General features: G+C 42.4%; 1 long non-coding RNA gene across 1 annotated transcript in view; it reads left to right on the plus strand.

Moving 5' to 3' along the window:
- LOC146893617 (uncharacterized) overlaps nt 1-24,997 on the plus strand; it is a 39,733-nt gene that overhangs the window by 122 nt on the left and 14,614 nt on the right. The window lies entirely within an intron of this gene.

Here is a 24,997-nt window from a genome sequence, read left to right on the forward strand (position 1 = left end):
GGGCGGGTGAGCATGGACCATGGAAGTAAGTGTGTGTGTGTGTGTGTCCGTGTGTGCGTGTTTTAGGGGTGAGCATATGTCTCCTTCACTCCTGTGGCCTCGGTGTCAGCTTGCTCACTCCCACATGAATATTTAATACAGTGTTAGAAGGGTATATGCTGGTTCTGGGAAGAAACCTCCTGTTCTGTTTCTTGTGCATAGATGAGATGTGATCGGTCTGCTTCCTGACTGCCAGGCTGGCCCCTCCCCTCTGCTCTCATGCTTTCCTGACACAATAGTCTGTATCTTCTCTGGGACAGTAAGCTAAGATAGACGCTTTCTCCTCTCCATTGCTTATGAGCCCGGAATTTTGTCATGGTGTCAGAGGACAAGCTACTACAGGGCAAGTTTGTGCTGGCATCTCAAGGAGGAAGGAAGTTCTGTGTGCAGAGGGACCATGGAGAGTGTGGCAGGAGGAAACGTGGCACAAGTGTGGATCCACAGGACCTTAGCGACTAAGAGACATGATAGGTGAGAAAAGACAGCAGAAGTGGGCGGGACATAAACCACACACACGTTCATTTTAAGAGTATTGAAGCTGGTCCTGGGAATCATGGTTGAGCAGGACGTACGGTAACCAACCTTGCTTTCAAAATGATGGTTCTCACTTCTGTCTGAGAGAAGAACTGGGCTGTGAGGGGTATAAGGTGTAAGCAGGAATGGGGAGAGCTAGTAGGAGGCTAATAGAGTATAGATTAAGATATTGGTAGCTGAGAAGGTAGGTTGATTTCAAAGGAAGAAACTCAAGAAGTAAATGGTGATGTTGTTAGGAGCTAATGCAGGAGCACAATGGAGAGAAATGACAGCCACCAAGAAAGACTCCCAGGGACCCCTAGCAAGAATGACCAGGAGGTGGCATGCGACAACTGTGCACACATGGTTGTTGTCATTGGTGAGTGTCCCTGGCCTGGGCTATAGTACTTCCCTTGTGTATCAACGCCTTCCCTTGTTGTCAACAAATGCCCTAGAGAAACAGCATCGGAGGAGGGATTGTTCATGTTGGCTCCTGGTTTCAGAGGTATCAGCCCATCTTCGAGTGGAGACAGTGGCAGATAAGAGCAGTCTTTTGGTGACTAGGAAGTAGAGAAAGAGAATACAAGGAGAAACCAGGGCAAGATATCACTTTCAAGGACACAGCCCAGTGATCTGCTTCTTCTGCAGCCCCCACCCCTCCGCCACCACCAGTAATGCCAGAATACTATGAATCCATCAAGAAATTAAACATTTAACGAGGCAGAGCGCTCACAATCTTATTTCTGGAGCCATCATCATAGACACACTCAGAAATATTCTAGGCATTTCTCCCTCCAATTAGGTTGTCAATCAAGACGAACTCCCATCCCACATGATGTTTAGGATCTGGGAATTGATTTACCGATGCATCCCAAATCCTTCAGGGAATTGTTTTCATTCTGGATAATTCTATCAGACAGATCAATTGGTAGAGTTTTTAGTCAGAGACAAAGCTCAAATTAGAGTACAAGGCTTCCAAGTGAACTATATTTTATTTCTTTTCTGATGGATGTCCTTAGCTCCCACGTTTATATCATAAGCAAAACACTATGGCTAATGGAATTCTTGGAAAGAGAAGGGTATGTAAAGTTAATTTTTTTCTGAGCTTTCACAGGGAAAGTAATGTTCTAGCAAGGTAAAAGGAGGGAAATAGGGTGGGACCAGCTTGCAGAGGTTGGAGAAAGGACTGTGATGAGGGGAAACAGCCCAGTCGGAGTAGTTGAAGAGTATAGCAGGTGACCTAGATGTCCCCAACTCCTCCAGCATATAGAGATACTTCTCCCTCCTTTCATGGCCATTGCCATGAATCTGGAACCTCATCTCACCCTTGATTTCCTACCCAAAGTATTTCTGGAACTTTCCTATCATTCATTCCACTTGTATGATATATCCTGGTCACCTGTCATCTCCAAGCCCAGGCTCCCTTTCAGGGTAGATGCTGCAAGTTCATAACAGTGGGCTTAGTAGCTGCTCTCTCTGTGCTGGTATGTGGGGACAGTGACCACTGCCAGAGTAAGAGTAGTCCACAGTTATGTAGTCATCCGTAGCCTTCCTTTCCCAGGCCTGGGTAATGGCTCCTTCTGAGAATAGTAAATTACAATATCTCAGAAAATTTAGTGGAGGCTTAGAAATGACAAGTATAAAGAGAAACTTGAAATTAGATACAGGATGTGCTGTGTCCTAGATCTCATCACAGGATCGTCTATTAAATGTCTCTCTGTCTAGAGCTTGGCAGAGTGCCAAGCACAAAAACTATCCCACCCATCCCACCTCCTTTCAGTAGTGGATCCATCCTTATACCCCTTCCAATCAGGGTCCAACTCTCTGAGCTCTGCAGAGAGGAATACCAACAAGGAAAGGGATGTCTAATTTCTCATCTGGAAAGTCAGGAAATTGTATGGAACCACACTGTTCTAACCACAAATATAAAGTAGAATAGACAAATAATTAGCAGCCCTTCTTATATCTGTTGTAGATATGAGGTCACGAAGAGAACAAATGGGAAAAAAAAGCCAAAAAGTGGGGGTGGAGGGTACCAGAGAATCATAGAACCAATGACCGGACAGCAGTGCTGGGATAGGAAAACCGAAATGAGAACTCACAAGCATAAGTGGCTTAACGGTAGACAAACCAAGTTTTAAAAATCCCAGGGGTACCCAATCATAGGAAGAGCCACACCAGTTTTGTGAGCTTGACCCCTAGATGCTCACTTACATAATCAGAAGAAACCCCCTGATACTGGAGAAAAACATTTCGAAATATCATATAGCAACTGACGATTCTTAGACCAGGATCGAAATACAAAGGCGGTTTCTAGAGTGTAAGCTAATGAGGATATGTTGAAACTTATCAACCCTGAGAAAGGAAAGAAACACCCAATTCCAGTCAATAATAGCCACCCTGTCTCCTCTCCAAAGAGAGATGAAGCTGGACCACACTGCCGCAGTTCACAGGAAGTGCAAGTTCAATTAAAGAACTGGGCCTGCCCATAGGACCAGCAATGCTACAAGATGGTTTCCCTGCCACACCTTGTCAACACACCACTCATGGCCCGTTGTCCATGGTCCAGCTTGTTTAGTACATCACATCTGCCTGACAGAAAAAAAAAATTACAAAGCATATTATTAAGAAAAAGTAGGGAGTTCTGGGAGAGACAGCATCAGGATTAGGAATGCGGGGATGTTGGGACTGTCAGACTGGAAGCGAAAACAAGAGCGGTTAGAGAGGAAGGATTCTAACGGGGAAAGGAGGCGGTGGGTGGGACAGATGGAGACTGTCAACCAAGAGGAAATGCCAGAGATAAAAAGTACTAGCAGATGAAGAATGCCTTTGAGGGGCAGGGCAGGGCTGAAGGATCACGCGTGCTCATAAGCTCGGTGGATGCTCGCATAGCTGACGATAAAAGGGAAAACGACTGTGAGAATACCTAGAATGTATGAGAATGGTGAAACAATTACACACTCAGGAATACCAGGGGGAAAGAGAGGAAAAGAACAGAAACAGTAGAGGAAGCCACCGTGACAGAGAATTCCTGCAAATCAACGCGGGATGCCAGAACCTTCCCCACAGGCATATTAGCTTCAAAAGGTACACATTAAAATTTTAAAACCTCGAAAGAAACCCAAAGACAAAGAGGTCCTGCCGAGGAACAAAGACAAAAGCTATACCCAGCTTCTCTTCAGAAGCCATGTAAGCAAAGAGGGGGAGGGTAGCATATTAGAAATCTGAACAAGTTGCTATGGCTTACACATGGTTTACTATGAGATTCCGTGGGTTCCTGTGCTGAGATGTGGTCCTCTGAGTGACAATGTTAAGAGATGGTGGGGTGAAGTGGCATGTCCATAGGTCACTGGAGACACTACCGTGTAGTGATTTAAATTGTTCTCAAGAAACTCTTGAGTTTCACCCATGTAAAAGGATTGGGAAGAGTTAGGCCTGGCTACCCCTGAACCCCACACCCATCCCCTGACCCCAACATCTCGCTGGCTTCCATGGTCACTCCCTCTCATGCACATTCTTGGTTGTGAAGCCATAGGCCCTGGAATCCTTACCAGAGCAGTGTTACAGCCACACCCTTCAAAGCTCAAGAGATTTGTGAGCTAAATGAGACTCTTTCATTTGTAAAGTACGCAGGCTTGGGGACCTCATTATAAAACAAGCAAACAAACAAAACAAACAGGCCCATAGACCTGTTAAATTAACTTACAAAAAAAGGTGACTTTCCCAAGTGAACAGAAATCAAGAGTTTGTTGCAGATAGGCCTATCTAACAGGATATAGTGAATTTTTTTAAAGTTCTTTGAGAGAAGAAAAATTAAATAGGCCAGACACACAGGTCTACATGAGCAGAGGAAGGTGCTAGGACAATAGGCATGTACCTCCGTGGCTCTTTTTCTTGGTGCTGGGGACTGAACCTGAGACTTTATGCATGTAGACAAGTATTCTACCACGGAGTCATATCCTCAGTCCTCTTATTTATTTTTATTGCTTCGGCACACACTTTGTTCAAAACTGTAACATCAATGCGTTCTATTGTTTATGTTTCTACTTGTGCATATGTTTATACATAGATACTTTTGCATGCACATGCATATTTTAAGGACCATGGCACAGAAGCAGAAGGTCAGTTTAGAGTATTTGATTCTTTTAAAAAAATATTTATTTGTATTTTATGTGTACTGGTGTTTTGTCCACAGGTATGCCTGTGTGAGGGTGCCTGATCGCTGGAACGGGAGTTAGAGACCAGTGTAAGCTGCCATGTGGGTGCTGGGAATTGAACCTGGATCCTCAGGAAGAGCAGCCAGTGCTCTTAACCACTGAGCACTCTCCCTGGCCCTGAGAATTTGATTCTTAAAAGAGATACTACCCATGAAATGGTAAAGTGTTATCTAAATGTGATACTGAATTTAGTAAAAATATATAATTATTATACATTAAAATTATAAAATATATTATAATTATAATATATATTAAAAAGAAGAAGAAATAATACAGTAAGACAGAGGAAAGCAATTGTTTAAAATGCTCAGTTACAACTACCAAAAATCAGAAAAGTGGAAGATAGGAATCATGAGAAAGGCGGTTGAAAGAAAACGTTAACAAATATATAGATAACTATCCAACTATACCAGTAAAAGTCTTCAGTGGCAGTGGTCTAGTTATAATAATTTTAAAAAATTATTGCATCGGATTAAAAATAAAGACCCAATTATGTGTTGTCTAAAAGAAGTCCACTTAAAGATGAAGCTGCATATAGATCTGAAGTAAATGGGCAGAGATCAATTTGTCATGCTAACTCTAATTTAAAAAGTAAAACAGACATCAGAGCAGGAAGCTTTATCAGAGACAAAAATGGACAGCATGTCATGACCAAAAAGTTCATTTTTCAAGAAAAGATAATCCATAGTGTATTCACAGTCTACAAGAGAGTCAAGTTATGTGAAGCAAGAGCTGATTGGACAGGTGCATCCACCCGTGCTGTTGGAAACTTCAACACCCGGCATCAGTAAAGGACGCAGCCTGATGGCAGAAAATCAGTAAGGCCAGAGTTGAGTTCAACAGTACCATCCATCAGCTACTGAGACACTTTATCCAACACAACAATGAACACATTCTTTTCAACCTAGTAAGGAGCAGTCATCCAGATGGACCATATTCTGGGCCATCAAACACATCAAAGAAACTTGAAAGAATGCTAACCATACAGTGTTTCCTCTCAGACCCCAATGCAATTAAACAGAAATCAATTAACAAAAAGAAAGGAAGAAAATATCATAATATTTGGATACTAAAATACTTCCAAATGACCTATAAATAAACAAAAGACTGCATTTCAAGATAAATTTTAAGATTTAAAATTAAAGGGAAATAAAAACACAATTTACTTAAAATTGGCCCAACGCACTGGAAACAGTGCATCATTCTGAACGTGTTTATTAGAAAAGGAAAGAGAGAGAATTAGTAGCTTCTACTGTGGGCAACTAGAAAAGATGAGCAAATTATGTCCAAAATACGTGTGAGGAAATAAATCAAACTGGAAACAAGAATAAAAAATAGAAAATAGGAAGCCAGTACAGAACAACAGCAAAATTTGGTTGTTCAAAAAAAATCAATAAAATCAGGTTACAAGTGGTGCTTGCTCTTGACTATCAAGTTGATTAGATTGAGAGACACCCTGGGAGAGGGTAGGAAAACTTACTTCTGGTTATATCTAAAAATAAGTATCTAGAAATCATTAACTAAGGGGAAAGAATGGTCCTGGAAATGGTTAATAGAGGGGAAAAGAAGAGAACCTGCAAGAATAGATATCCCGTCCCGGCTTCCTGGCTACCATGACATGAACTGCTTGACTCAGACACATCCTCCTTACTGTGATGCTCCAAACCGTATGAATCCATGAGCAGTACTAGGTATTTATTACAGCAATTAAAAAATAGACAAAACATCGCCTAAGCTGTGCGGAGTGGGTGGAGGTGATAAGACTATCACTGCCAGAGGTGAAACAACCTGGCTATAAATGTCACCCCTTTGAAAGAATCATTAAGTGATAAACTAAAAGAAATCAATTGATTCCTTAAAAGATGCAATCAGTTAGCCCCCCCACAGGAAGTTATAAATAACTTGAAAAGTTTTACTCTACTTGAGAAATTTAACAATGACAACAAAAAAAGAACTTTCTAAACCAGAAAGAATTATGCCCAGAATGGTTCACTGGTAAACTCTCCCACAGACTGAAGGAAAATTATCAATTATAAACTGATGTGGGATTCCCTTTTTATTACTATTGGTTAATAAAGAAGCTGCTTTGGTTGATGGCTAGGTAGAGCGAGGTGGGAAAACTAAAGTGAATGCAGGGAGAAAGAAGGAGGAGTCAGGCAGAAGCCATGTAGCTGCCAAAGGAGAAAGACGCCAGAACATTACCTGTAAGTCACAACCTCATGACAATACACAGATGAATAGAAATGGGTTAATTTAAGATGTAAGAGCTAGCTAGGAATATACTCAAGCCATTGGCCAAAGAGTGTTGTAATTATTATAGTTTATATGTGATTATTCAGGTTTAAGCAGCCAGAAAATGAAAGAAGAGTCTCCGCTTACAATATACAATATTTTTTAAATTTATTTATTATTTATACAGTGTTCAGTCTGCATGCCAGAAGAGGGAACCAGATCAAATTACAGATGGTTGTGAGCCACCATACGGTTGTTGGGAATTGAACTCAGGACCTCTGGAAGAGCAGCCAGTGCTCTTAACCTCTGAGCCATCTCTCCAGCCCAGTATACAATTTCTTTCAAAAGAGAGAAGGAAAGGCATGCTTCGTAACTCATTCCATGAGACTTACATGTCCCAAATCCCTAAACTAGGGAGAAATACAGATTGAGCATCCCTGATTCAAAAATGTCAAATGTTCTGAAATCAGAAACATGTTGAACACTGACATGCCCTTCAAAAAGTGTGAGATTGTGGAACAGTCTGGATTTGGGGGGGGGTTGGTTTAAAATACTTTAAATTCATGCAAATATTCTATAATCTGATACACTCTGAAATCTGAAAAACTAGTTGTTCAAAGTATTTCTGATAAAGAATATTCAGCCTATATTGCAACAGAAAGCAACATCAAAGATCTCTTTCTTAGGAACAGATGCAGGCGGCTCTCCAAGAACATCCCCCTGACTGACAGGATATGCAAGAGCTCAACATTTAGACCCCAGAGTAAAAGGCCACTGTATTATAGGCTCAGTCATAAAGTCATACAAGTAGATCCAACACCTATGCATGATGCTTTAAAACTCAATATACTAGGAACAGAAGGGGAACATCCTCAGTTTACAAAAGAAAATATGCAAAAAACAAAACAAACCCATAGCAAATATCACGTTAATGGTTAAGATCCTCAAAGCTTCCTCACCAAGGCCATGAACAAAGCAAGACTGTCTTCTTCTGCACTGGTCTCCCAGTTTTCAGGAAGTCCTAATCAACACAGTAAAAGAATTAGAAGAATCCAGATCAGAAAGGAAGAAAGGAAACTGTGTTCATAGGTGATGTGATTGTCTTTATAGAAAACCTGAAATGACAAAAATGTGCTGGCAAGTGATGGTTTCACATGAGTAGAATATAAGATTAACAGCAAAAGCTGCCACTCTCAGACATAGTAAAAAAATAAACAAGCGGAATTTGAGGATAAGAGAAAATACTATTTGAACTGACATTTATAAAAAGTACAATATCTAGGAGTAAATCTAGCAAAATGTGTACATAATCTACATGCAGAAAATTGTAACTCAAATTATTAAAGGGCAAAAAAATATGGAGAGAAGAGAACCCCATGTTCATGGATAAGATCTGACATTAATTAAGGGTCAGTTCTCTTCCTGTATTCCAAGTAAAGAGCAAGCAAATTCTTCTGTGGAAATAAATAATGAATTCTACAATTTTTATACAGAGAGGAAAAAAAAAAACCTCAGGAGAGCCAAGACAGGAGAACAAAGTTAGGAAACAGATGGTATCTAATGTCAAGACAGTACGTAGCTGAAGTAATGAAGGTAGTGGGGTACCAGGGAAAAAAAAAGACAAATCGATTGATGGAGGAGAACAGAAAGGTCAGAAATGCATCATGTCGATACAGTCTACTGAAAAGGAGCAAAAGCAGTACAATGCATAATCATCCCGCAAAGGCCGCGGGACAACTATGCAGCTGTACCCACAACCCCACACACTATTCACTTAGACAAAAAACACAAGCACACACAACACACAGTGCACAGACATGTCACACACAAATATACCACATGTACTCTCACCACTTATCATATACACATACAGAGAGAGAGAGAGAAAGAGAGAGCAACACCACATACAAGTTCATAAGCACATACCACACATGTGCAACCAAACAAACACACATCACATACATAGGCATAATACACAAATACACACAACAAGCAATATACAAACACTCTCACAATACACACAACCACCATATACCACATACTGCACATAAACGCACACATCACACACATAAATATGATATATAGAAACATCCCAAAGAGTACACAGATGCACCACACATAAAACATGCTCATATACATGCAACCATGCACACACATCACATATAGACATAACACATACAACATACCTAACTACACAAGCACAGAAGGAATAATACATAGACATATAGCACACAAAAATATACCACATACAAATAAACACATAAACCACACAGGCAAAGCAATTACACTACACACAAATGCACAAAGACACACAGATACATACATACATACATCACACAAACACACACCACATATTACACACATACACACTAAATACACACACACACACAAAATGGAAGATCCTAGAAAAAAACATCCCAAGCCCTTCACAAAATGTATGTGAAGTAGCCTATAGATTGGAATGTAAAATACAAACCTGTCCCCAAAGATAATATCTGCATGAACCTAGGTCACTTTGGGTTTAGTAGTGATTTTGCAGACATAACAAAGGCACAATTCCCGAAAGAAATAACAATAAAATGGTTTTGGCTAAAAGAAAAATATCTGCCCTGTAAAAGATATTCTCACTGTCAAATGAGTGAGATGTCCCTGACAGAGACAATATTGGCAAAGGCATGTCTAACAGAGGGCTGCTGCTTACAACACACAGGAAACTCTTAAGTCACAGCATTAAGAAAACAATCTAGTTTAAAAATGAATCAAAGACTCGACAGAGATTAATCAAAGTCAGCACACAAATGGCACATAAGAAAGATACTCTCTACCTGCTATAACCAGAGACATGTAAATTGGAACAGAGCTGCTGCTGCCATTGACCCAATCCGGAGCACTGCCACCAATAGCTGGGGAGGTCATGAAGCAGCAGGAAGCCCCCTCTTTTGCTGGGAAAAATGTGAAATAGTGCAACTGCTTTGAAAGACAGTGTGCACACAAACACCATAGAGTCCAGCAAGGGTACTGCTGGCTACTTACCAGGGAAGCTGGAACATGTAAGCCAGGCATGGTGAAGCTTAGAACATCTGAGTTTGCTTTCTATTCTGTAATAAAAACGCTGATCAAAACCAACTTTGGGAGCAAAGTTTGATTTGGCTTACATTCCAGTGTCATATTCTAACACTGAGGGAAGTCAGGGCTGGAATCTAGAGGCAGGAACTGAAGCAGAAACCTCGGAGGAACGCTGCTTATTGGCTTGTTCTTCATGACTTGCTCAGCTACCTTTCTTATGCGACCTCGAACCAGCTACCCAGCAGGATGGCACTATCACTACACAATAAGATGGGCCCCTTCACATCAATCCGGAAAATGCCCCCATAGTCTTGCCCCCAGGCCAATCTGATGGAGGTATATTCTCAAACAAAGTTCCTCTTCCCAGAAGACTAGTTTGTGTCAAACTGACAAAATATAATAATAATAATAATAATAACCAGCGCATTAAGTATGAGCCAGCCTTGACTACAAGAAAAAAAGAAAAAAGGAAGGAAGTGAGGGAGGGAAGAAGGAATAAAAGAAGGAAGGAAGGAAGGAAGGAAGGAAGGAAGGAAGGAAGGAAGGAAGGAAGGAAAGAAGGACATACAAAAACCTACAAGTGGTTATTTACAGCAACTTCATTTATAACTTCCAAAACTTTGAAGGAGCCAACCAAGATGCCCTTTTGTAGGTAAAGAGAAAAACTGTGGTACAGACAATGGAATGTTATTCATTGCCAAAAAGGAACAATTGAGCCACGGGCAGACATGAAGGAAATCGAATGTATGTTACTGAGGAAAAGAAGCTAAGTCTGAAAAGGCTATAATCTGTCAATCTCTGGACATTGAGGGAAAGACGTAAGTACGGCAGGAATAGAAAGTCAATAGTGACGCACATTCAGGGCAGCAAAGTTATTCTGGACTTTCCTGTAACGGGGAATGCAGGTCATTGTACGTTGATTAGAACCATAAGCTGTGCGCCACCCAGAATAAGCCTGAATGCAAACTGTGGGTTTGGGGTAATAATGAAATGGAACGTAGGCTAAATAATTTGGACCAGATGTACCCTTTAGGGAGATGTTGACAAGGGGAGGCAATTCATTCAGGTGTGGAGGCAGCAGGCACGCAAGCGTCTCTGAGCTTTCCTTTCAATTTAGCAGCGAGCCTAAAATTGCACTAGAAATTTCCCAGTTTTTAATATGGCCGTGGAAAGCATGTTTTAGAGTCGCAGCTCTGCCCACAGACTGAATTTTCTATTGTGAAACCAGAGAACAGTTATTCTTGCCAGGCTCATACTGTGCATTAAGAGTTCTTGCCTTGTAAGTCTGAAAAGCCCCAAACAATGTTCCCAGCTCCTTCCATCCTCCCTCCAAAGTCACCAGAGGCCCCCAGAGGTGAACCCCAAGCAGCTTCCAGGAAGAAAATAACATGGCTGAAGTTTGAAAAGGTTGTTTCTCTCCCACATCTACCTAAGGGCAGTTAGAAAACCACCAGATTACCAACTCAGTTAGGCCACCTCTTCCCCAGCACATAACCAGAGAGAACAGGGCTTGCGATTGAACAATATAAAGGGGCACTAAGCCCCTGCCTCCAGGATCCTCATGGGCTCCTCCATTCTTAGTTGTCAGGGATGCTTCTGCAGATGGTGGTTTAACAGAATGGCAGCCTGAGCCTGAGGAACGTTGGCTCTGTAGTTCCATGCTCAGCTAGGCTTTTAAGCACTAGGGTTTCCCATGTTGAACGTTGCCCTAATTCATGCCTGACTCTTGTAGAAGACTGATGGGGTGTGGATTCAGTGACCTATATACTCTTGGCATAATTAAGCTGGCAGGATCCGAAGAGCTCACTTAGCACTTCGAAGGAATGAGACACCTAAAACTAGCCAGCTAATAAGAGGCAAAGTTTATTCATGAACTACCCACCTAGGAGCCACACACCGTCACCCAGCCCAGCCCACTGTATTCCACAGCACATCTGAGTTCTCGGATGCCTGGGAATTCCACCTAAATGCTATCCAAGGCTCCTACGTTAGAATTATTTTCCGTCCTCCCTCCCCCCGATGAGAAGGCCTGCATTTGTCAGCACTCATGCAGCAAACACATGCATCACTTTGTTCTCAGTTGCAAAGTCTAGGCCAGTTCCCAGGACAGAGTGACAGGCAGCAGAAACGAGGGTTAGCAAGCTGAGAGCCTGGAGAAGGTGGCCCCGATCAGTCCGATTTCGAAAGAGAGACTGTGTCTTTGTGAAGCATCTCTTGATCAAGGGAAGGCAGAGTGGAACTGTGTTTCTTCCGGGTCACTGCATGGTAGAGCATCTACATCCTGTTGCTGTCTACAACAGAAAAAATCCCCCAAGACTGCTGGAGATGGACCCTTTCTTCTGTGACTGGAAACTGTGTCACCATTTTTGAATGGTGTCGTTGTTCTATAACTTGTAAGATCTGTCTCTTGGTTTAAGTTTTGAGTTTAGATGCTTCAAATAGCAGTGCTGGCTGTAGCGTATAAAATCATCAGGTCTCTGGCTATTTTAGTCAGTTCTAATCTTCAGCACAGGAAAACAAACTTTTTCCTCATTGACTTCAGTCTCCTGGCTATTTTTTTTTTTAAATTGTAAACACGAAGAGACTTTGTTTGTTGAACATATAGTCATTTCTACCCAGTGCTGCCTTGTCATTAATTGTATGCTCAGGAGGTGGATGGCCCGTGTCACTCTCCTAATTCATGATACACTGTCACTAGCCTATAAATAATTAACAAAAGGGGACTTTTCCAGAGAAGGAAACTGTCATGTCCATTAGATTTAAGTCCTCTTTCAGATCCCTTCCTATAACTTTTTATTGAAATTTTTACTATGTAGAATCAGCTTTTGGTAAGGCAATAAAATGACACTAATTCAAATAGTAGGCATGTGGGAGTGGGGAGGCCAGTTAGAATAAATGAAAAATAATGAGTATGGGAGGGAGATTTATTCCTGCAAAGAATTACCATGAATCTCAACTCCTGCTAAAATCAGTTCCGGTGAAGTTCACTTGGCCTCCAAGAGGGACTCACTCCTGCCTAAGCTGAGGGACATCGGTGGGCACAGCAGAGGTTCTTGGTGGCCTGTCTGGGACACCTCAGCATTTACTGATATGTATGTGCTGAGGGCTTCACAACAGAGGCCCACCAGGGTGCCAACTCTGTCTTACGATGCCTACATTGGACAGATAGAGAGAAAGCTAACAGCTCTTGCATAGGAGCCCCTCTGGCGATGGAAGATAGGAACTGATTCATCGCCAGCCTGATGGGACAACTCTGGTCACTTCCTCTATCATCTCTACAGGTTTCCAGTTAGATGATTTTCCAGCGGCCGGAAGCCAGAAACATCCCACATCGCACTGGTTTTCTTTCCTTCGTCAGTTTGATGTCTAATGATTCTTGGGGCCATCTTCTGAGTCCGACCGAACTGAAATAATCATTTCTAGGAAAACCCATTGAGACTATATAGAAAGTAATGGGGGACTCCAAGAGATGATCTTCCTGAGCAAAAGCTCAGGGAGCTGAGATTCCAGGCAAATCAACAGCCACTAAAGCCATCCCAAGCCTGCGGCCTCTGGGTCGTCTGTCTTGTGAACTTGGAGAATGAATTTTATAGGCAATGGAAGGGTGAGTTTAGAAAGGGGGGTTATTATAGGAATGTGGGTGGGAGCTCGAGAGAAAAAAAGATAGAGCTCCTACACGACAGAATGGGGTCCCCAGAAATGGCTCACCACCGAGCTGCTGGACCCAGGGCCTTTGTTAGGACGTGAGGTAGAATCTGGGGTGAGACATGAGGGCCTAGGCTAGTACATCTTGTCAGCCCATGCAGCATGTCCACATGCCTCTCAGTTTGGGTCATGTGACCACACACAGCCTCTAGGAAGCAGGGCTCATTTAAGATGTGTAAAAGAGGGGAAAACAGAACAAGAATTCTTTTTGTCACTTCTGGGTCCTGTCCAGAACAGACCCAAGGATGCTTCCAGCCCAGGATGAGAAACCAGATCCCTGTCTCTGGACTTCTGAACCAGCTTCAATCCTCTACTCTCATCCTGAGGACTAGGATCACGTATATGCAGGTAGATAATGAAGTCAAGACATCTATGGCGAAATGGCGCTCCCATGGGTCATCAGTGAGAAAAGCAAAAAGTCTCAACGTGCTGATAGGCTCACAGTGGTTTGTTTTTTGTAACTATGGGAACATTTTCTAAGTGAGTCTTTTAAAAGTGTCAACCCTTGCCTTTAAGGCCTGCCCTCCCATCTGAGCACGGAGGTCTCCCTCTGCTTCAGCATCTCCAGGACCACTGTCTCTGCCAGTCACTTGGGTGAGGACGATCCCTGTGTTCTTGGGGCAGTGCCTGTCACACTTATGCCGAAGTGTTATTTTAGAACACAATTCTGAGTTTGTTGATTTCCTCAAGTTACATGGGAACGTGGATTAGAACTTTAAGAACTCATGCGTGTCTCCAAAATCTGTTTCTCATCCTTGGATCTTTTCTTTTCTTTTCTTTTCTTTTTTCCTTTTTGGTTTTTCAAGACAGGGTTTCTCTGTATAGACCTGGTCATCCTGAAACTCACTCTGCAGACCAGGCTAACCTTGAACTCACAGAGATCCATGTGCCTCTGCTCCCTGAGTTCTGGGATTAAAGGCATGTGCCACCACTGCCTGACTGAACCTTTTTAAGAGCCTCTATCTGCTTATTCCTCTTACTTAACCGTCTCTGTTTAATTACTTTTCCTTGCTGTTCTGCCATTTGTTCAAACAGAGTAATACCTAAGCATTGTTCGTATGTCTTTAACTACAAAGGGGAAGGAGAATTATTTCAGTTGAGCTTGTACGTTAATCAAACTGTAGCAAGAAGGATGCTCACCCCTCCAATATAGGTTGGCAAGGGTGGTGGTAAAGGACAGGTCCAAGTTGAGAGGGATGGACTTAACATTTATATAAAAATCTATATAACAAATATTGAAATCATAATTTTTTATTAACATGTGTTCTATGAGCATATAATAAAATTCTAAAGTAGCAATTAAGGTCATTTGCAGAGTGTTGACTTCTATCTATCTATCTATCTATCTATCTATCTATCTATCTATCATCCATCTATCTATCTATGTATCTATCGACTATTTCTTTCTGAGACAGGGTTTCTTTGTGTGACCCTGGTTATCCTAGAACTGTCTCTGTACTTTAGACACCTGACTGGCCTTTTCCATCTGAGTGCTGGGATTAAAGGTGTGTGCCACCATTACCTGGTTACAGTCTTTAGTACAAGAAGAACCTTCTTCTTCAGTTTCTTCATTGGTAAATATGCCCTGAATTTGGCCAAAGATAATATCTAATTAGTAATGTTTAATTCTACTTTCTTTCCCATATTACCTCTAATGATTTTCAAGCTACTCTCTGGTTCGGGAACAGTTGTATTTCCGGTTCATTTTTATAGTCTACATGTTGCTGAAAGTGAAACTTGAGACACAATACAAAAGTTTGTCCAAACACAGAACGAGTCAGATGTGCGGCATCTGCGTGAGCCACACTGAAGTGAATGCTGTCGTGCTTCAGTCAAAAGTAGATAAAAGGCCTGAAAATGACGACATCACTGTCTGGAGGGCACAGACTATCTGATTCTATGTGCATGCATAGGCCAAGGAAGGTAATTCTTAACACGTAGAGGAAACACAACCCCGGAAACACTCAGAGAACTCTGCCCGGCAGTGGAGCTGTGGGCTTTTAGAGACCGCAAATAGAAGTGTAAGACAGGAATTGCCTGATTGGCTGCAACTGTACTTCTGTCTAATTTGGGTATGCCTTGATGGGTTGGTTGCCTGTGATTGGCTAATGTTCAACTGTTTGTGATTACTTGAAATCAGGCTGTTTCTCTCTCTCTCTCTCTCTCTCTCTCTCTCTCTCTCTCTCTCTCTCTCTCTAACACACACACACACACACTGTTAAGTTAGGTTTTAGTTTGTTTATATTGAGTTAGGTTGCAGTTTGTTAAGTAGAAGTTCAGATACACAGACGACCTCAGGCTGGTGAACTCCTGCCTATTTAAACAAGACTCTAGCTTGCTGTTTTTCCCAAAACTCGAGTAGAAAGTTAAGCATGAGAAACTAGTATGTACAAACTGTTCTTTCCATGCATGTGCACAGTGTCATGGAAGACCATTCTAAAACATTTTCATGAAAATGAAAAATATTGGCTGGCTGTGGTAGCTTATGATTTTCATCCCAGCAATCAGGAGGCAGAGACAGGTAGATCTCTGTGGGTTTGACAGCAGCCTGGTCTGCATAGCCAGATCTAGGCCAGTTAGGGTTACATAGTGGCATAGTGAGACCCTGCCGCAAAAGACAATAAAAAGTATTGCTTATAAGGTTTACCACTTATAGATTGTGGTGAGGCTGTAACAGGAGAAAGCAAACACAGAATCCCATCCATACACCAGGGACTTACTGTACATGACTTTATTCACGCCGTTCATTCACATGACTCACCCCAGATTTATGTGGTTCCAAATGCATCATGGTGCTCTTGCACCTAAATAAAGTTAACTCCTTGCCCATCTGTGGCCAGCGAACTAATGTAAGAAGGCAGGACCACGGATGTGAGTGGGTCCATCTTCTGCTATGGTGATGTGGATGTGGTGATTCCCTTTCTGTTGCTATTTTTCACCTGTTCAAATTTGTTTCTCTTTGAGACCACATCTCACTATGTAACCTGGGCTAACCTCGAACTCACAGAAATCTGCCTGCCTCTGCCTCCCAAGAGATGGGATTACAGGTGTGAATCACTACACCAGGCTAGGCAAGTACTCTATTACTGAGCTGTACCACTAGACTGTGTTTAATTTTGAGACTAAGCCTCACTAAACTACCCAGGCCACACTGAACTTGGGGCATCCTCCCGCCTACGCTTCTGGGGTAACTGGGATGATAGGCCCATTTTACCAGGCCTAGCTTTTCTCTTTTCTACACAGATAAACTCACCAAAATTCAGCTTCGATAAACTCAAGACTTTCAGCATCCTAGCTCCCCACCTTCAGCCCATATCCCTGATTTTTCTTGCTTCAGGGGCCTTGTTGTAGATTGGATGACTCCCATAGCCTCATGTGTTTGAACGCTTGTTCATCAGGGAACGGCACTCCTTGAGAAGCGTGAGGAAATATGTCACTTCCTGGAGGGTGGGCTTTGAGGTTCAAGCCAGGCCCAGTGTCACTTTCTCTTCCTGCTGCCTGTGGATCTCAGCTACTTCTTCAGCGCTATGTCTGTCTGTGTAGCCCGACATCTGCCTTGGTGCCATCATGGCTCCTGCCATAATGATGAGGAACCAAATCTCTAAAACTGTAAGGAAGCCCCAGTTAAATGTTTTCATTTATAGACATTGCCTTGGTCATGGTGCCTCTTCACAGAGGTAGAACACTGAGTATACAAGCCTTATACTTTTAGCTGGAATTCTCAGCGTGTTTAAACCCACTGTGAAACCATAGCCCCGAATCTAAGGCTATATGATCAGTAAGTAGCTCAGCCTGAGGGCTGGCCCTGGGCCCTATGCTTCCTTTTGTCTTTGACTTCCTGACATTCCAGGAACCAGAAAGACTATATTTTACTGTAGTGTCCCACTAGTTGGGACTCTTTATTTTATTCTCAAATTTCAGTAAAACAACTGACTTTTAAATATACCAGACTAATTTGGGGTTTCTTACCCTGCAGGCTTGCTGCTTGGAGAGTTGTTTTCAGTCCGGGTAGTGACTCTGTCTTTGCTCATGAATGTCACTGAGTAGAGTCTACTCTGACTGCCAATATTCCATTGTTAAGTGGAGATGTATAAGGATGTTCCTGTGGGAGGGGACCTCCTACTCATCCCTGCCGATTGCATTCCGTTTATATCAGTGCAAGATTTACATGCAAATATCCTCATCAGTGATGAGTAGGTGTGAAATAAACAAGTAAGCAAATTAAGATCATGCTCATTACCAACGGCTTTGCCTGAAATATATTAAATGCCATATCTTAGGATCTAATACACTTAGCAAAATTTATCTGCACGCTCTCCTTCCCCCAACCCTTGCCGGTTAAGGACTAATGAAATGCCACTTATTTAATGACACACGTAACGACTATTTCCACTGCATTTGGGAACTTACTCATGCAATCCTCTTTCTTTAATTATCTGACTCCAAAGAATATTTCAAAGTCTTCCCAAGACCTTCTGAAGTTATTATTTCACTTTTGAATAAGATTTACTCTTCCCCTCTAGACACATAATCTCTAATCATTTTCTTCAGAATAAGGTTGACACTTCATTTGTCTCCCAAGCAATAAGACACGACTACCTCTGTGCATAATGAAAGACTCCGAAGCCTAAATTTATTGTGAAGCACACAGCAAAACTAATTGCATGAACCACAGATGTCTAATCAGTATAAAAATTAGAATTTAGACACTCATTTGAATGATAATACCAGAAAGGACTTGGAGATCATTCGTTATCAGCTCAGCTTACAGATGAGAAGAGTCAGTTCTGGAAAAAAACGAAGTAACCTCTGAAGGTCACGGCCTTGCCTCTGACAAAAACCGCTGCCCACATTTTGTGGCTCAGGGACTTCACAATGCGCTCATTTTTCTTCAGTCGGGTTACTTTCTCAAACACTTCCCATTTCAAACAAAGACTGACGAGATTTTTTTTTTTAAAAAAAATGTAGTTGAAAAGAATTTTTAATTACTTTGTAAGTCACTCACATTTTAAACTTTGTGGCCCAACCAGATCGGATGCCATCTGAGTACACTGGGAAAGATTTGTGTCTTCTCTGAATTCCTAAGTGGCATCTTCACCTGCCGTGCGGACAGGTGTGCCTTGCTATCTAACATTGCACTTGCCTATGTCCAGATCTCCGCGGATGTCGAGAAACTCCCCCGGATGACTGTGAGGTTCCGTGGCAATTTCTCCATACGGAATTCTGACATTCTCTGGAATAGCACGGTGGGGCCACACTGTCTGTTTAACAAATGAAGCAGTAGTCACAGACCATCTCCAGGCATGTGTATCTGGAAAATGCCATGGCATTTTTCAAGCCAAGCGCAATGAAGCTTGAGTTGCAGCACAAGCTAGTGGGGGTATTTTAAATAATTAAGGAGTTTAAATTTATTTCTCTTCCGAAATGGCAGTTTTAAGGGAAGTTTAATTAAAATTACATTTTTTATTATTGTTCCTCTAAAATCAGGGATATAAACTAAGACTCCATTGCAGTCACCTAGGGGGGAAAGGCAAAGATTGGATAATATTATTTATTACATTCTAGTTGTGTTATGTCTTCATCCACTCATTTGACCAGGAGGTAATACAGGGGGATGTGGTAGCTTCACTGGAGATGAAGCTGTATGTTCCGGGCCACTGTGGGAGCAAACAGAGAAATAGCTCCTCTCCATCACAGGCACAGCAGACCAAGATCATGGGAAGGGGTGGCCTCTCCGCTGAAGGCAGAGAGATGAGTGAAAGTCAGGCTGCAGCAGCAGCAATGGTAAGAACATTCCAGATAACAGAAGTGCATAAGCAGAGTCCCAGAGCAAGAGAGAACTTGCTGTAGCTACCGAGAGAATTGCAGGAGGCCCAGGGCATAGAATGACATGGATTTCAATGAGAGCTCCATGTTAGGGATGAATAAGTGGCTCTTTTAGTTTAATCAAACAGGAAACAGAAAATTTAGTTTCTGCCATGTGCTTCCCCAGTTTTCCAACAGAAGCATCAAATCTGGATTTTTAGGAGATATATCTGTTTCTAAATGTCTGTGACAATATGTAATGCAATAAAATGTGCTGGCCAAATGTAACTGAAGACTCGCTTGTAATCAGGAACAGTCAGTCTCAAGGTGTGGTCCAGAGGCCAGTGTAAGGTCACTGCTGACATCTCAGAGACCGGAATTCTCAAGCCTGGCCTGATGCCTTAAACAGCAAAAAGTCTATGATACATGGAACGCGGAGATCTGATTTCACAAGCCCTTCAGGTAATTCTGGTGCAGTTGATACTTGCTTCCTGGCAGCCATTTCTCACTGATGACTTGAAATTTGAGTATGCTCATGCCATTTTGCCAGTGGCATTTGGAAAGGGTTTTGTCATGGTCCAACCAGACTAAGGTGCCAACAATGGTTTCACTTGCCTTGGGTGTTCCTCTCTTCAGCTTTAAGCCATGTTTCACATCATCCACTTAACATTCAGATTCCTCTTAACAGCCCCAAAGAAACCCTCTCAAGGCCCCTCTACACCTTCAGCACTTGGCTACTCACCCTATTCACACCATCCGTTGTTATCAACAGTGACAGGCACAGGCTAGACACAACCACACTATCCGCATGGAACAGATTTGATAACTTGCAATGATGCAACAGAATAGTCACCAAGTGGAAAGAATGGTGTGCTCTTTGTTGAGTGATGGTGTTTCTCTCCAGAATGTGTGTGCTACTGTATATAAAGCAGGCATGAAGAAAAAAATATTTGAGGGACTCAACAGCACCATCGAGAGTAACCAAGTTGTTATTTTATTACTAAGAAACAAATTTTTTGCCAGTTGAAATTGCAGCAACATAGACTTTTAAAGATGGGAAAAAAAACCCGTGGGCTTAGTATTAAATCCTTCTGCATAAATATGTAAGCATCGGCTATCTTGTTACTACCACTTTTCAGAACCTTGGGGGACTAAGCTGCTGTGACCCAGTGGGCCTCTAACTTTGGACACCACTGTCCCTATCAAGCATACATTGTTTGCACTGCTTGCCTGTCAGTTTGGAAATCACCAGAAGGGAAACAACTTTGAAGGAAAACCAGGTTGTGATTTTTCATCTACTGCTGACCCCAAACCAGACACCAGGTTTATAAGGCAAACCAAGAGCACAGCACCAACTGGGCAACAAGGCACACCATAGGAGTCTTACTTAACTTTGGCAGCTACCACATCAGATCATAGAGAAGGCTTCTTGACCGGGGTAAGGGAAAGAATAGTGGAGCGTGCAATAAAATGAGGTCCTCCTAACTTCAGAGGACGTACAGGACAGACACACGAGTGGTGGGACTTGGTCTTTGCTCCACACTGAACGTAGGACTCAGTGTAAGAAGCCCCTGATGTCTGTTTTAAAGAAAGGCCATCGAAGAACATTTGGAAGTGGTGAAAGCTGGTCCTGACTCTAAGGAAGCTCTCCTTATCCACATGGGCTATTAAGGACTTTGACTCCTATACATGTTCCCAGAAAATGTGGAAAGCCACCTGGGCTGGTTCAGATGCCACTGAAGGAAAGTGTTGGGGAACTGGACACCCAACACTGTTTTTAACTACCGTGTCTTATGACATTTTGTGTGGACAGAATTTTCTGGAAGTGGCGCTTATGTGCACAAGGAGCCCATGCTTGAATCTGTGTAGTAACTGGGTACTACACAATCCTGGAGTTCTATTTCTACAATTTAACCTCCCTAAACAAACAAACGCAAACAAACACCACAATTGTAAGTTAAGAAATCCCTAGGAGTCCTTAAGTATGAATTATTGTCATAGGCTTCCTTCTCAAGGAGGGCGTCTCCTTGGTGTCACAGTCGCTACAAACACTGCGCATCTGAAGTACACGAAAGGGACAAACAGTGGTGTTTCTACCAAAGCACAGCAAACAGCCATGTTTGAACCTTACCAACAATGAGCTGGTGTCTCCTTTAAGGGCCAGCCTCCCCAAAAACTGCCACTGTGAGAAAGTTTCTTGAGAAGACCAAGGGAAGAGAGAAGCCTCTGCTGGCAGGACTCAGGTTCTGCCAGCCCCAGGGACTCATGGAATGACATAGTCGGTCCCTGCTGTTCCCAGCCCTTGCATTCCTGGGAGACCCAGGCTGTACAGGTTGTGGACTATTCACTATGAAATACTACTCAGCAATAAAAAGGCGCAAAAACAGTGCATCGTAAATCTCCAGAAGCATAATAGGATAAAACAAAACCAAACCACAAGAGACTTCACAATGTGCGATTCTCTTTGTCTGTGAAACTAGGAAGATAGAAAGTGGGCGTTGCCTGAGGCTGATGTCAGGAGGGACTGGGGACAAATGACCCTGAGAAAGCCTCTGTGGGTGAGGAAAATGCTCTGAACAGCTTCTGTTAGCTTGCTTTCTGAGACAGAACTTCATGCTGCCCAAGTGGGCGTCAACCGAAGTAGCAGACACAGGCCTTGAACACCCGATCTTCATGCTTCCCCTGATGACAGGCACACACCACCGTGTCCTGCTTTAATACCCTGATTATAGAAGTGTTCATACTAAGGTATGCAACTCCAAAACCTTCCTGCTATAACAGGCAAACGTGTTGCACGCTTATAAACTAGTAAGTCTGGGGAAAAGGTGCATGAACAATAGCAGAGAAGGAGCAAATTTGAATTGACATCCCAATTTTCCCTTTCCTCAATATGTAGTAACCCTTTTTACTCTGAGAAGTTTCCTCTGATATTAAATCAATGCCTAATGGGAAGTTATCCTCTCTTTATTCTAAGTATCTTTATGTTTGGAATGAGTTTGTTTCTTGTCAACTCTGATAGTCTCTGCCATTTTATTTGGTATGTCTAGACCATTGCCATTCGAAGTGAGGGCTGACATAGTTGAATTAATAATTAATCAATATTCCTATTTTATAGCCTTGTCTTCTGTCTTCCACACGTCCTGCCTCCTATGTGCTACTTTTCATTCCTTAGCGTACCAGTTACTCTTGGATCTTAGCAACCAGACAATCAACTCCAAGGTCTTAGCATGTGAGGCCAACACCCCACCGCTCAAGTACATTTTCGTCCCTCATACCTCTAAAAGGTTTTTAGCTAAAAGCTTTTTAAATAATTACCCTAGAGACAATACATAGCTACAACCTTGTGGGCAGGTCTATTTTGCAGCAGTGCCATACCACAAGGGAAGAGCCTTCCTTACAGCAAGGCCTTCCCCGCTGGCTCCTTCCAGACGGCGTAACATTTTATCCAGCATTCCATCTGCCCACATGCTATGATCATCAGGTATGCTGATGCTGTTCTTCTGCCCAAGTTGTCTGGGTAGGTGAATCAGGAAGAAGAGAAGCCAAATATTTCATCCTCCTCTGAGGCTGCTTTTCTGGGTTCCTTGAACTTTCGAATGACACATGATAATCCCGCATATTTAAGGAGTGGAGTGTGATGTTCTGATAGGCTTCTGCATTGTATGCTGAGGAACGAGGATAGCACAGTCACATCTGTCTTTGAGATGAGAACACTTACAGCCTGCTACCCCGACTGTGTAACAGAATGGATAGAACGTTGTCTTAAGAATAGTAAAATTCAGACCTCAGCCCCATCACCCCGACTCCCTGCTACCCCCTTTCCCCTCTGCTTCTGGTAACTACTATTTCACTCCTATGTGTTACCAAGTTCTTTAGAATCCACATGCCAGATCACTCTTGAGTGAATGCAATGCCCACCAGGCTAACACTGCTATGCTGGATGGCTTACTAGGATTCCTAGTGTGTAGATACAGAACGGGCAGACCATGCAATATTAGCCATTCCCTTTGAGTAGATACGTAGATTTAGGTCTGGATGTTCATAAGCAGTGTAGATGTTTCTTCTGCAAACGGACTTCATGTTTTTTGGCTACGCACATACATACATACAAACATGTACACATACATATGTTAATTATTTGAAGTTTTGGAAGCTCCTTGCACCGTTTTCTGTAATGGTTGTGCTAACTTGGGCTCCTGACAATGCTATGTAAGTGCCCCTTTGCTCCATTTCTGACTGACTCTGAGCCGTCTGTAGAACAGGTGTCCTAATTGGTGAGAGGCAGGAGCTTACCGAAGGTTTTATGTCTTTCCCTGATTACATAAGTAATGTTAAATACTTCTTTCTATGCTGATTGGCAGTTTCCACATCTGAGAGATATCTATGCAGATCCTGAGCCTGTCTCAAGTCAGACGAGGGAGGAGAGGATGCTATTTTGTATATTACATACTTTGGGTCACAATCCCTTTCAGATGCATGCTTTGCAAACACAATTCTGTCCTCTAGGCTCCCTATGCAGAAATCTTCCATTTCGTGACAAACAGCCCCAAAGGTCTCCTTTGCTTTTGTTACCTATAGTGTGAGCATCAGACGTACTTTTTGTCCAGTTCAAGGTCTTGAACCTTCTATTGTCTTTCAGTAGATGTACTTATTGCCTGTATATATTGTATATAGTTATTGTACTTATTGTATAGTTTTTATTTATAGTCTTCTACTTTTTTACCCAAAAGAAGGGAAATGTGATATTTTATTTGTGTTTCAATAAATAAAGCTTGCCTGACGATCAGAGTGTAAAGCTAGCCACACTAATCAACCATACAGGCCAGGCAGTGGTGGCACACACCTTTAATCCCAGCAGCCACACTCGTTAGCCATAGAGGCCGGGCACTGTTGGTGCACGCCTTTAATCCCATCCCTAGAGAGGAATGTAAGACAGGATGACAGGAACTCACTCTCTTTCAGTCTGACGATTTCATAGAGATAAGAGCTCTCTAATGGTTGGCTGATTTGCTTTTCTGATCCTCAGCTTGAACCCCAATATCTGTCTCTGGATTTTTATTAGTCGTGCTACCTCTGGCGATAGCAAGTAGTTCACAGGTCTCGCGCTCACAGTTAAGTTTTAATCCACTTTGGGTTGATCTTTGCATATGTGAGGGGCCCATTCCATTCTTTTCCATGTGGGCAACACCATTCATTTCTTTTTTAGTTATACATTTAAATTAGCTTACAAAGTAACAGGTTTCCATATGGGCTTACCACCCATACTTCATTTGACTTGGCTGTCCCATCTCTCCCTTCTCTGCCTCATCTTCCCCTCTCTGTCCTTTCCCCCAATGTTAATGTTCATCCTTCCACTTTGTTCTCTTGTCTTCTTTGCCCGCCTTTAGTCTCTTCTAGCTTTCTGACCTTTACCCCTCTTC

This window comes from Myodes glareolus, chromosome 7 (genome assembly GCF_982192425.1).
Source record: "Myodes glareolus chromosome 7, mMyoGla1.1, whole genome shotgun sequence".
Taxonomy (NCBI): domain Eukaryota; kingdom Metazoa; phylum Chordata; class Mammalia; order Rodentia; family Cricetidae; genus Myodes; species Myodes glareolus.